Genomic DNA, 14719 nt, shown 5'->3' with positions numbered 1-14719 from the left:
AAGTAAGAATCCTTAAACAAGTCCCTAATTAAGTTTGTTGTTGAGGAGTCTGATGGTGGAAGGAATAGGTGGTGTGAGTCTTGTGGCACCTATACCACTTGGTAGCAGTAGGAACAGAGTGTATGCTGGGTGATATGGATCCCTGGTGATTGCTGCTGCTCTTTGATGGCAGCATTTCCTGTAGATGTTCTCGATGGTGGGGAGGGTTTTACCTGTGATATCCTGGGCTGCGTCCACTACCTTTTGCAGGACTTTACGTTCAAGGCTATTGGTGTCCCCATACCAGAACTGGAACTGCACACTGTATCAACATCTTGTATAATGCCCTAACTCTTGTACTTGATTGATAGCCTGACCAATGAAGGCAATTACACCCAATGCCTTCTTCACCAGCACAGTTACCTGTGTCCCTACTTTCAAGGAACAAAATTCCACTATTCCTAGTTCTCTTGGTTCCACAATACTCTCTAAGGCCCTGCCATTAACCATACCAGTCCTACCTTAGTTTAACCTATCAAAAGACAAAACATTATATTTGACCAAGTTAATTTTGATCTGCTATTCCTTGGCTCTTATCCCCATTAAATCCCAATCCTTTTATAATTTTAGATAAACTACCTCAATACCAACTAAATCATAAATTTTGGTGTTAACTGCAAACTTACAAAGAATGTCAACTAGATTCTCATCCAAATTGTTATTATCAATAACAACAGGGGAGCTGGCATATATTTTGCAGCACACCAGTAGTGAGAGGCTTCCAATCTGACAAATAACCCTTTCCAATCACTCTCAGGCTTCTACTACCAAGCTAATTTTGTATCTATTTGGCTAGTATACCCTGGATCCCATGTAATTTCTCCTTCTAAACCAGCCTATCATGTGGGACCTCATCAAAGGCCTTGTGAAAATGCACAAAGACAATGTCTCGTGATCTGCCCTTATCAATCCTTTTGGTCATCTCTTCAAAATAAAACTCAGCCACATTTGTAAGATACAATTTCCTCAGCACAAAGTCATGCTGACTAATACCAAATCAGTCCTCGCTTTTCCATATGTAGGTAGACTATTCCTCTAAATCCTCTCCAGTATATTTCCCTACCACTGATATTAGGCTCAACAATCTTTAGGTTTTTTGGTTTATCCTTACAGCCCTTCTTTAAAAAAATAGCCACCACCCAATCTTTCAATATCTCATCCATAGCTAACATCTCCCTTGTCCTCAGAAATTTCTTTTCCAGCTTCCCACAATGTTTTGGGAATACACCTTAATGCACTTTAAGATCACTTCATATGTATTGTGGATATGTTTTGAGATAGTGGAAGCAAGAACAATATACGCAGAGAAGGATATGCAGATACATGCATGAGCAGGGCATGAAATGGATCTAATGCAGGTCCATGGGATTTATATAGATATATATGATGGGTGGCATTAATGCAGCAGATGCTTATAAAGACCATTGGATCAAGAAGGACACAGCTCATAAGCTAGACATATGGAATAGATGGCAGCTTTGCTAGCAACATTTACATCCACAAGACATAGGACTAGAATTAGGCTATTTAGCCCATCAAGTCAGCTCTACCATTCTATCATGGCTGATTTACTATCCTTTACAACCCCATTCTCCTGCCTTTTCCCCATACTCCTGATTCCCTCCCTGACCAAGAACAGATCTACCTCCACCTTAAATATCCCCATGACTTGGCCTCCACAGTGATCTTGCTGAAAAGAATTCCACAAATTCACCACCATCTGGGTAAAGAAATTCCTTTGCATCGCTGTTTTATATGTATTCTGAGGCTGTGCCCTCTGGTCCCAGACCCCCCCCCCCCCCCCCCCCCAGCATAGGAAACATCCACTCCACACCCATTCTATCTAAGCCCTTGAATTACTAAAGCTTTTGACTGGAAAGACTTCTTGTCACTGAGCCAAAAAAGCTTTTTAAATGTTTTATTCGTTTCTTTTCAAGCATCTTTGCAAATGGTGACTCTCTTAACAGTAGTTAAGCCCCAACATTAAATTAACATTTTCCTTACAATTACACTGTCAAAGTACAAATAAAAAGCATTTAAAATTAATTTGAATTGATGTTGGAGTGATCACTCACTGGAAAATTTTGATGGCAAAGAGCAGAATCGCTTTAAAGAATACAAAATACACCCTCCCGTTCAGTTTGTCCAAGAGGGCAAAAATCCCTAAAATGTAATCACATGATAAACTGTGCAGAAACAACAAAATCACCCATAATACAAGGCATCAGCGAATATACAATATCCAAATTGGGGTAAAGCACGAAAAGTCTGCAGATACGGTGATTGAAGTCAAAACACAATGTACTAAAATTACGGGCTTGAACTCTTCATCAATATCCAAATTGCCTTTGTAGCGAGGTTATTAAAATAGCCAGTGGAGTTATGGCGTGAAAATGTATCCGGGTGGCACATGATCGGTTTCGATCACGTCACGTTACGAGACGTCTCCTGAGTCACGCGGGCGAGGGTGGGGAAACAGCTGATCGCACCCCACGAGGTCAGCGAGTTCGCAGTGCTCAGCTGGAGGGGGGCGGACACCGCTGACGCAACCCTTTCTGATGAGTCATTGATCCAGAGGCCTCGCCCAAATCCCGCCCAGCCCTGACGCCACCAGCTGATTGGCTGTGCCCGATGCCAATCTCAGCGCTTCCCCACCCCCCCCACTCTCTCTCCCCCCCCCCCCACCGAACTACCGTTATTTCACATTCGTTTGGACGTGACATTGAGAGGAATTTCTCATATTTGAAATTCAATCAAAATAATCAAAGCAAATCAACCAGGAGATGGACCGTGAATAGTAAAATGACCTTTTCAGGAGTAACAACGGAACTTTCATGGGAAAAGTAAACTCAACCTTCCTCGATATCTTCTCATTTTAACAACATGAAAGAAACCAACCAACCTCCGAAAAAAAATCACCATTCACAAATTGCTAAGTCATGCAGCGCAATCCGCTTTGGGAGTTGTAGTTTTCGCGCGCAGCCCCTTTCATAACTGACAAACCATTTGCCCGGCAACGACAAGTCCCACAAGGCACCGCGCCAACGGACTCCTCTCATTGGCCGCTCGCCTTTTTTGGGGGATCGGCGCAGGCAGGCGAGTGCCGTTCCCATTGGTCCCCAGTGCAGTCAATCCTGGGACACGTCATCGACTTCGGCACCCCCCCCCCCCCCCCCCCGCAAGTCGCGCTCGCGTCGAGATTGGTTCCCCCTCGCCCTGCTTTCGGCTGGAAGGCGGAGCCGAACCACCCCATTGGACAGCCCGGCTGCGGCCGCCGCCCGCGAGTGGTGGCGCCGGGGCGTCAGTCACCGTGACGACAGCGAGCTGTCAAGTGAAGTTGAGTGGAGGTGGGGAGGGGGGGGAAAAGAACCGGCCGGTGAGTGCGAGTTGCTTGCTGGCGCAGTGAAAAAGCGGCGAATGGTGCGGGCGGGGGAAGAGGGAGGGGAAGAAAGTAGTCAGTCATCGTTTTGGCGTGCGTGCTCCGAGGAAAGACGAACTTAGCCTGGAGTGTGAAGCGGGCGTCCGAGATCTCCGTCACTGCTCATCGGCGTGGAGAGGGAGGCGGCGGCTTCGGCCGGGACAGGGACTTGAACGTGTCGCTTGCTCTCGACCTGGTGGCTGGTGGTGCGAATCTGCGCAAGTTCTTCCAGTGGGGGTGGGGGGGGGGTGGGGGTAGAGAGAGGAACGAGATCTCAGACAACTCCCTACAAGTACAGGAAGAGAGGGGAGAGGTGGGGGGGGGAGGAGAGAGAGGGGAGAGGTGGGGGGGGGGAGAGAGAGGGGAGAGGTGGGGGGGAGAGAGAGGGGAGAGGTGGGGGGGGAGAGAGAGGGGGGAGAGGTGGGGGGGAGAGAGAGAGGGGAGAGGTGGGGGGGGGAGAGAGAGGGGAGAGGTGGGGGGGGAGAGAGAGGGGAGAGGTGGGGGGGAGAGTTGGGGGGGAGAGGTGGGGGGGGAGAGAGAGGGGAGAGGTGGGGGGGAGAGAGAGGGGAGAGGTGGGGGGGAGAGAGAGGGGAGAGGTGGGGGGGAGAGAGAGGGGAGAGGTGGGGGGGAGAGAGAGGGGAGAGGTGGGGGGAGAGAGAGGGGAGAGGTGGGGGGGGAGAGAGGGGAGAGGTGGGGGGGAGAGAGAGGGGAGAGGTGGGGGGGAGAGAGAGGGGAGAGGTGGGGGGGAGAGAGAGGGGAGAGGTGGGGGGGAGAGAGAGGGGAGAGGTGGGGGGGAGAGAGAGGGGAGAGGTGGGGGGGAGAGAGAGGGGAGAGAGAGGGGAGAGGTGGGGGGGGAGAGAGGGGAGAGGTGGGGGGGGGAGAGAGGGGAGAGGTGGGGGGGGAGAGAGGGGAGAGGTGGGGGGAGAGAGGGGAGAGGTGGGGGGGGAGAGAGGAGAGGTGGGGGGGAGTGGAGAAGATTTATTTTCTAGCCTATTTAAGTTCGAAACTGAACTTTCTGGGAGGAAGAGAAACGACAATATTAGTGTGACTTGGTGAGAATCTTGGGCTGGTTTTTATTGCCTAACTTTTCTGGGTCGAGGAGCTGGGGAGGAGGGGGGGGGGTGATCTCCTCAATTTTCAATTTGATCTGGGGTTGTTTTCACGTCAGTGGTCAGGGAAGTTGAGGCCAGTGTTGGTAGAATCATTTTAAAGCCATCATTCGGAGGTTGAGAGGGGAGGAGGGGGAGCAAAATGTGACTCCTCACCTCGTTCGACCCGCAGAAGTTCCGGATGGACCTGATTCCATATGGTGCACAGTTAAAGAGAGAAAATGATTTGTTTACTGATTTTTCTCTCTCTCTCTCTCTCTCTGAAGTTTGCTGTGTTTCACGTAACGCAGATGGATAGAATTTTATACCGTTTTTAAAACATTATTTTTGTGAATGTAGTCGTTTGCCTTTATTTTAATCCATGCTTGCGCAACACTGCAGTTGGGTGACTGCCCTGAGTTTCTAACTGCAGGGAGCAGTCTAGCTTCAATGTCATTGATCTCCAGCATGCAAAATTTGCTTTCTTTGTATTTTTTTTAGCATTTTCTGTAATATCGGCAATAGCGGGTATTTGGTGACTGTGTCCTTTCCCCCCCCCCCCCCCCCCTCCCAAGGAACTGTATAAATTCCCCTGGAGCCTGAGTAAAGCTGCTGGTAAGGAAAATCTCTTTCTGGGGTGGGGAGGGGTGGTGAAATGACTAATGCGGTTTACTGTTAATCTTGATACATGATGTGGAACCACTTAATGTTCCCTCAATTGGGATGGTCGTGAGTATGGATACGTTTTGATGATTTTTTTTTAAAAAAAGGAACTATTACAACGCTGCCTGGAAATGTTTTCCTCCTGAAATCTGGGGTGTGTACCATTTATTGCAAATGTGTGTCAGACAGGAACCTGCTGGGAATTGGATTTTTTTTTTTGGAGAAGCAAAGTTTCCTCCAATAATTGAGTGATATGGCAATTTTGAGAGAAATTGTAGAGGTGCCCACTTATCCCAATTTGGAGATCGGCGTGGTTCTCAACTTTGACCTTGCAACTCTTCCCCACTGCTCTCATCAAATCAGTAATTGAACCCAAGATTTAATAGGTTATTGAATCGGTGAAGAGGCTGTATTGTTTTGATGAGCTTAGAAGTTATTAATTGGTACCACAATACAGAAACATGAATGTACTCTGTGAGGTGGGTTTTCATTCTTCCAGGGTTAGCAGATTTGTCATATTATTTTTCTTCCCCACTCCACCCCAGACTTCCTGTTAAGTCACTGGATGGAATCCTCTGAAGCAGTGGCCTATTGCTGAATCATGCATTAAAACCCAAGGTGAAAGGCAGTACTGAGATTTGGAATGCAGTTCAGACAAATGGCTGGCAGACTTTTATTGGAATTTGCACCACATGTAAGAACCATCCCAGGAATTCCAGACATCATGAGCTGACTAGTAACCCACAGTACTGGTATACAGGCTCATCTAGTTTCCATAGTTACTGTACCTACAAGGTGTGATTTTTTTTCAAATCGCTAAATTTGCTTGTGTATTAAAGGAAAGCTTTTCATAAAGAATATTCATAGAAGTATCTTGTATTATTTCAGAAATGTTCCTATTCTATTGAAAACAATTGTTAAAGTGAGTAACACTAAATGAATTTTAAAACAAATTTTGCTCCACAGTGGCTTCAAGATGTTACTATATAATTTGTATAAGGAGAAAAATGACATTCTTTTTTCTTTTCTTAAGCAAGAGGGTTGAATTCCATGAATTTCACTGGCTATCCTACAGCCGTTCTTCACTGGCTAGTTTTATGTCACTGTCAACCAGCTAAAGCTGCCAGTTGAAGAACTGTTGAGGTTGGCTATATGCAACAGGACATTGAAGAGGATGTGACTGCTGCATTTTGAGCCAATTGAGTTATAACTGTTCAGAATTTGTCATAAACAAGTCATGAAATTGTGTTTTGCAGCATTGTCAATTGCAAACAATTAATTAAAAAAAAAAAGTAGTGCATGAAAAGTAAGGCAGTGCTTTTGGTTCATTGGTCATTCAGGAATCTGATGGCAGCAAGGAAGAAGATGTCCTTCTGCACTTGAGTGCTGTCTTTAGGCTCCTGTACCTTTTTCCCGATGGTAGCAGTGTGAAGAGGGCATGGCCTGGGTCATGGGGACCCTTGAGGATAGAGGTTGCTTTTCTTTCAGACACCACCTCATGTCGATGTCCTTGATGTTGTGAAGTCTGGTTCCTATTATGTCACAGGCTGAGTTAACAACCCTCTGGAGTTTATTCTTGTTCTGAGAGTTGGCACCTCCATACCAGGCAGTGATGCAACCAGCCAGAATATTCTCCATGGAACACTCGTAGAAGTTTTTGAGAGTTTTTGGTGACAATACTGATTCTCCTTAGATACCTCACAAAGTATAGCCACTGGTGAGCTGCCTTTGTGTGAGTGAACCCCTGATTTGGAGAACTTCATTCCAATAATTTAAAAAAATGTTATTGTAAAGATGTACAGTACAACTCTGGTTATCCAAAATGGTCGTGACAGGGCCTATTTTGGATAAATTATATTTTCGGATAACTGGTCATTTTTTAAAAAACAGCCTAAGGGCAATAGCAAATCACTTGTAACAGTGTTTGAACAACATCACGTAAGGGAAGGCTTTTAAAGCATGAAATAATGTTTAATTCTCACCAAAAAATAACCTGAACAAAATTAGATTTTCTTAATTAAATTTTTTTTCAACCTGTGATGTCAGTTTAGCTCCGGGGGGGGGGAAAAAATATTTGGATAACTGAGGATTTCTGATAATCTGATTTCAGATAATAAGAGTTGTACTGTATGTTTCTCTCACTTTGGGTGTGGCATTTTTTGGCAGTTGTTATCTTGCCACCAAGGTGGAGTTTATTTTGGCTTTATATTTTTACTATTCCATTGGCTGACTTTATAATAAATTATCAGCTTTTAAATTTCAAAAACTTCTTGCACCTGATATTAAAAAAAAATGATTTGGAACAACTTTATTAATCTAGACAAACTATGCTTCATTTGTTGTGAAAACTTGAGCTGTATTTCATTTTTTAAAGATGATTTAAAAGGTGAAAAATCTTTTGTCCTTGAATCCTTGTGATTTTTATTTTTGTAAATTGTTTTGTTTATTGTCCTCTGGAATGCTATAATCACTGGTAAAACTCTTATCCGTGTTTCTGTTACATGCTGACTTTGCTTTCTCTGTTTAATGCTTTTTTTTTGAGGTGCTATTTGCAATTTGTACAAATTTTTAAGATTGATTTGATCTTTTTTAAGAATGCAGTGATTCTGGGGAATGAGGAGACGGTTGGCAAATATTTCTGGAACCAGCTTGTCTGTAATACTTGATTGATTTAAGAATATATCCCCAACATTGCTTCATGGAAGGATAAATGTAGAAAACTAAAACCTAAAATGCTGGAACTGACTTAAAAAAAAAAAATCTGTGCAAGGTAGAAAGGACCATGTTTATAGAAGCTTTTTATTCATTACACTGTGTACTAACATAATTAAAAGTTCAACATTATTTTTAATGCATTGCAAAGGTTTTTATTATTTTGTCATCTTGTGCATATATTACGAAGCAGCTCTCAAATGAATGGTTTTCTGTGTGTATCCTGGGTAACAAATGCTTTTGATATATTAACATCCATCAGAGGAAATGACTCTCAAAGTTGTCTGCCGAAGGAATTGAACAGGAAGTTAATGTGGCAATACTGCAGAAATTTAGATGAAGGGGTTTACATTTATTGAAAATATTTTGATATTCTTGAGGAATTGATAGGTGAACAATTTATACTGAAAAAGTGATTTAATTTGACTTTTTTCCCCAGATTGGGTTATTTTATGTTGTCCTTTTTACATGCTGCCTACTTTTAAATGTAGGGTCTTGCCAAATTTGAAGCGAACTTGGTCGTTGAAATAAATTAAGCCTTTAATACAAAGTTAATGTCAACAAGTCATTGATGCCAGATCTTCCCATTCTTCATAGAAGCAAGTGTGCTTTTTGTGATTCTTGATTTGTTTTTAAGTTGTCGAGTAATATCAAGATTCAGTTTGTCATGTACACAAATTTTTCTCCTGCTTCCCCTGTAAAGGTATACAGGAGTTAGTAGTTCAGTGCCATTCACAAGACAAGAAAGAGAAGCAAGAGTCCTCAGAGACATTCTGTTTCCTTGGATACTGTTTTCTGATGCTTCCATGACCTGTGCCCCCATAACCTCCATAACTCCATTTCCTCTAGCTGTATGCCAGAATTCAGGGTCTCCAACTCCTCCTTGGCCCCTTGTTCCATACTCCCTAAGCAATTGAGAATCTTTCAATGCCTGACGCCCTTCAGAGCTACTCACCATTGGTATCTTCACAAATCCTGGACTCTATACCTGGTTCACAAATGCAACTTGACAGCAGCCCTCAGCCTGATGTGAGGCCTTCTACCACCAAGTCCCATATTACTTTGCTGCTGTGGGTTTCTACCCTGGAGGTCCCTTCCTTAGCTTATTCTTGGCAGGATGACTCTGGTGCCCTACACTTTTTTACTGCCTTCACAGACCACAACTGGACTACCAAATGTGGGCAATGCCACCTTGGGTGCCAGACTCCATGGAGCTTTTTTTAAAAAAAACCGCATGTTTCAAGAAGTAGCTTTAAACCTGGACAGTGCCACTGGGGCAGGACAGCCAGTCAGTAGGACCTTACAGAAAAGCGCTGTAACACAATGTCCTTTCTCTTCCGCTATTCTGGGGTACACACCAGTGGCATTGCAGCCATTGATAGCAGCTACAATGTGGTGCCATCTTGAAAATTTAAAATGTCTTGAGAATACTGATTTCTAGGATATTGAATCATGCTTGTCAAATAAAGACTTGGATCTCTATAAAAAGGAAATCGCAGTTCAACCTTTCAGCTTTGTAATTGTATGTAACTCCTCTCTGCTCTTGTTTCAAAAGCTCAGGATCTAAATCGCAACACTAGTTTCAGTTTCTTTTCTTCTGCACTAAATGTTAAAATTTATTGTAGTTAATGGATTGTTTTGGGAAAAAAAATCCTCTTGAGAAGAAGGGCAAAAGGATGGATATGCAAAAAAAACACCCAGAATGAAGTATATGAAATGCAGTTCCAAAATTTTGAAGTGTACTTTGTATTTATATTAAGTATTTGACAAAGTCACAAATGGCAGATTTTTTAAAAGTAAAATCCTATAGGATCCAAGGGAAAGGGACAAATTAGATGAACATTTTGATTTGGTGGTAGAACACAGGAAGGAGATCTTGGGGACTGTGCAGTTGGAATTTGTACTAAATACTTTGCTATTTACAAAGTGATTAAATCTTGATTATGATTCCTACAATTGTTTGTCAATTATTGACTGATGTAATAGTGAGGAAAAGCTTCTTGGTTGCAAGAAAGTATGATTGATCTTCTATGTGACAGCAAATTGAATTTTGAGAGGAGCAAGTGCAGTAGACTGAATGGATCTTGGCTTATCTTCAAATCCCTGAAGTTACCAAGAATGATAGATTGAGACATTTGGAATAGCACATTTTTATTGGCTAAGGCACACTGCAAGTGCAATGAGAACATGCTGGAACAGTTTTAAAAAAAAATTGGAGCACTGCCTGGATCCAGTTGCCACACGACAGGAAGTGTGTCACAGTACAAAGGGGCAGAGAGGAAATTCAAAGATATTGCCAGAGTGCCACCGATAAGTGTATTAACAAGTTCTGAGGAGGACAGCAACTTGGAGAAGAAATAAAAATTGAGAAGGCAAGAAATTGGCAAATGGATCATGATGTGCTGTTATTCACTGTGGCAGGAGCAATGGAAAAGGCAGATTGTTATTAAAATAGTGAATCAGCAAATTATTGCAGAATTGAAGTATCTGTGATAGCTTGAATAACATGTTATTGAACTGACAAGGGAACATGCTATCTTGGATCTGGCCATGTGCAATGAAACAGGTAAAATTAGCAATCTTCAAGTTAAGCATCCATTTTGTATGTTACTATATTATGATTAAATTTTTCATAAAAATGGATGGTGCAATAATTCAATCTAAAATCATGTACAGTATTACGTCTAAACAAATGTCTCCAATAGGATGGAGGGAGGGGTTGGCAAACATAGACTGGGAACACAGACTATATACTGTAGTGAAATACTTGAACAGTGGAAGACTTGCAGAGATTTTTCTTTGCTCAACAAAAGTATAGTCAAGTTAAAAGCAAGTACAGTAAGGCTAGGGAGAGCCAGCAGGAGAAAACTTAAGAAATAAAGGAAAGCATCAAATTAATAGCTCATATATGCAAAGTGGACGTGAGTAATGGGGAAACTGGAAGATTGAAAAAACTTTAAAATACTCAGCAACAATTTAGATGAGAGTAAATTACATAAAATATAAAAACTGTGGTTAAAGTGAATGGAGGTACCTTGAAGATCAGAAGTGTATTCTTATTGGGTAATGCAGAGACTTTGTCCAATTATTTTGTCTGTCTTCATGATGGAGTACACATCTAATGTGTACAAGAGCGATCTTTTGATGTGATGGAAGGTGAGGACCCTGACGCAAATTCTATCATAAAGAGCTCGTGCTGAGTGGGCATCGAGGTTGATAAATATGGAATACTCCTGATGTACTAAAAGAAATGGCAGAAGTTTTTATGGAGGAATTTGTGATAATTTTTCAAAATTATCTGGGCTCTCTAGATTGGAAGACAGTAAATGAAATGGAATTTTTTTTTTTAAAGGATGTACCCAAAAGGCAGGTAAGTATAGGCCACTTAGCCTAACTTGCTTTTGACTTGAAGTTATCGTTAAAGAAGGAACAGTGAGTTTTCTAGATAGAAATTGTTCTACCAGACAGAGGCAGCATAGATTCAGCACCTGTTTGACAAATTAAGTTTTTAAGGGATATAACAAGCACAGTGGATGGAGGAGAAAGGGTGAATGTTGTAAACTTGAATTTCCAGAAGGTATTTAGAAAACCATATAACCATTTATGGAGCAGATTTGATAAGGTATTGGACCTTACAGACTTATCATAAGGTAAAACAAGATTCTGTTGACACCATGGCTAAGTGAAAAAGCACACAAATGCTGGAGACACTCTGCAGCCTGAAACATTGGTCATGTATCTTCACCTTTGCTAAATATAGGCACTGACTTGCTGAGTTTCTCCAGCATGTGTTTTTTCACCAACTTAAGGGTGAATAGAGTTAGAGGTAATGTATTAACATGGATAGGAGTATGATTTGATCATAAAAGACAGAAAGTTGGGATAAATGAATGTTTCTGGTTGACAATCAATGGTGACTGGAATTCCAGAGGGGTTGGTGCTCGGACTGCAACTGTTCACTGTATACATATGTACTCTAGTTGCAGTGAGAGCCTGCTTGGGCTGATTATTATTTTAAAAATAAAAAAGCAAGCTGCTAAGGGGGGGGGGGGAATTTAAATGTATGTAAAACATGGGGGGGGGGGGGATGGAGTAAATGGATGCCATTTGCCTGAGTAGAGAAACAGGTACATGGATTTTATATTGTGCAAACTGAAATAAAACCAGAAAATGCCAGACCAGGTACTATATGCAGAGAGAGTGCATGAATGTTTCGGGTTGTTTAGATTTCATCAGTTCCTTCATACAAGGATTTTAAAAAAATTCAATTTGGGTGGTGGGGAACTGTCGCTTGCTGTCTGACTGATGGAGGCTGAAACCAACACCATTTAAGTTTACTGGATGAGTACTTGCAGAGCTACATTATGGCTATGGATATAATCAGCTAACAAATAACCTGCACTGTATATATCTGTTTCATCATGACTTTTTTTTTAAAAAAAACCTATAAAACTTGCTGTTGAAGAGCATGTTGCAGGTCTGTCTAGTTATGCATGGAATCTTCCTGTTATTGATAAAGATTAAATCAGTTAACTATCTGGTAGAAATATACACCATGTAGGACTGCGTGTAGTGCACCTATAATTGGTTTACACACATTTATTATTTCAATGAAGAGAAAAGTCGAGCTACAAATATAAATAAACTAAGATGTGCCAGAAAAAATACTTTTTATTAATGAAATATCTGGATGCAAATTTATCAACATTATTTTGTACACCTAAGGTTTTTTTTTTCACATTCATATAAATGCGGAAAACATTTGGAATATAAAGTTGGCCACTGATGCTTTTCAAATAGTTGAAAAATTGGACAAAGTGAATTTAATTCCATGTAATAATATAAATTTATATTAGTTAGATGTTAAGACAAGGAAGACCATCATTAGCTTTATGATAAAGCCTGATTGCCTTGAAACAGCTGATTTTTTTAAAAATCAGTTTCATCCTGTAAGACCATACGTCATAGTGTTCCTAATAATGCTAACCTGATTAGTTTTAACTTTTTGAATAAATATAATTTCTGCCTTTCACACTTTTTGTAAATACTGTAACTGCATAAAATATTCATCATGAAGGGCATAGTTAAATTAATATCTGGAACTAGTACCTGTAATCAGTTTAAACTGCATATAAAGATTTTAATATTGTGTTTCGTGCTTATTTAAATAAGTGTGTCCAGCTTATTAGGGCCACTGTCTTCTCTATGTGATGTTCTTAACTTGTCACTGAAGACTGCTCTGCTACTACTGCTTCAAGGAACTGGAATGGAAAAGCCAGATTCAATATTAGTGGCCAAAATATGCATTCATATTCAAGGAGATGTGCATGTCTTAATTACTGATAAAGTTAAATCTGTCATCTTTCAAATTTCAGAACTGCCCAAAGCTTAAAAGCAAATATGCAAACAATGGATTTACTCAAGTTCATTTGCAGAGGTACCAATGATCTAGTAATAAGAGTAAAACATAATTTTGATTGAATGGTATCTGTGGACTAACCTGTTGCTTAGTGATGCCAAAATAGATCATTTTCATGTTTGATCATTATATCACTTGGATTTAGGGCTGATTATTCTATAGAAACATCTAATTTTGCAAAAAAAAGGAATAATATTTAGATTTTGGTAATGTGTTGGTATTAAAATGAAGATGACATTTTTTCTATTACCATTTCTATTTTAGTTTTTCTTGTACCAAAGTAGATATTGAATCAAGTGAATTGCAGCATATTGATATATAATTAAGCACATTTATGATTGAAGGTGCAACTTGTGAGAATTTGCTGGGTGCCATTCAGTGAATGCTGACAAATTGTAACATGTCAAAACAATAGTTAAGTTTTGACATAAATTACACAACTTTGTGGAACCAATGGGTTGCAGTGATTTTTTGGGTAGTGTTTTGGTATTTTATGGTAATTTCCCATATATTGGGTGTGGGTGTGTGTGGGGGGGGGTGTGTGTGGGGGGGGGTGTGTGTGGGGGGGGGTGTGTGTGGGGGGGGGTGTGTGTGGGGGGGGGTGTGTGTGGGGGGGGGTGTGTGTGGGGGGGGGTGTGTGTGGGGGGGGGTGTGTGGGGGGGGGGGTGGGTGGGGGGGGGGGTGGGTGGGGGTGTGGGGGTGGGTGGGGGTGTGGGGGTGGGTGGGGGTGTGGGGGTGTGTGGGGGGGGGTGGGTGGGGGTGTGTGTGGGGGGGGGTGGGTGGGGGTGTGTAGCACACCCAAAACTGACTCTTGGCTATGTCTTTAGCAAATATGATCTTGATCATAAAATTATGCAACATAGGGAAAATTTGGCCCACAGAGTCTTTTGGACTGTGTTGGATTGTAAACTGCCAAACTGATATTGAATAATAAGCAGAATCAAATGAAAACTATTTTTAGTCATAGAAATTTTTAACACTTCAGAGTTTGAAATGGCTGATTCTGTCCTATCATCTGCATAAACATTCTAAACTGTCATTTTTAGTCTTTTTATCAGAATATTTTGCTATAAAATCTGGTGAAGTTTGCCTTCTGCCCACCACTTAAATGCACTGAAACAAGAATTTTTTAATTTCATGATCACATGGATGTAGATTTCAAAATGATGCTTACCAGAAACAAAGATGCTTCTAAGATGGTAGCTTGTAACTTGTCATGTCATCCAAAGCTCCATAGATTATGGTCAGGCAATGCAAACTAGATCATGGGGTACCTGGCACTTAGTCCTAATAGGGTAAATTTACAATTGTATATAATTTGCTTTGATATTTAAAGTGAGCAAAATAGCAAAACACCTAATCTAATTTTGTTACTTGCCT

General features: G+C 41.3%; 1 protein-coding gene across 5 annotated transcripts in view; it reads right to left on the bottom strand.

Annotated features, from left to right (window-relative positions):
* Positions 1-3634, bottom strand: part of appbp2 (amyloid beta precursor protein (cytoplasmic tail) binding protein 2) — a 299366-nt gene extending 295732 nt beyond the window's left edge. For 4 of the 5 annotated variants that reach the window (XM_069910736.1, XM_069910735.1, XM_069910737.1 and 1 more), the window contains exon 1: positions 2942-3057. The gene's annotated coding sequence lies outside the window, so the exon portion shown is untranslated. Of the gene's footprint in view, positions 1-2941; positions 3058-3536 lie in introns of those variants that run through there. The other variant, XM_069910740.1, reaches the window with a different exon arrangement.
* Between the last annotated feature and the right edge of the window lie 11085 nt (positions 3635-14719).

This window comes from Narcine bancroftii, chromosome 14 (assembly GCF_036971445.1).
Source record: "Narcine bancroftii isolate sNarBan1 chromosome 14, sNarBan1.hap1, whole genome shotgun sequence".
Taxonomy (NCBI): Eukaryota; Metazoa; Chordata; class Chondrichthyes; order Torpediniformes; family Narcinidae; genus Narcine; species Narcine bancroftii.
The sequence above is the reverse complement of the archived record's forward strand: the minus strand, read 5'-3'. Positions and strand labels throughout refer to the sequence as shown.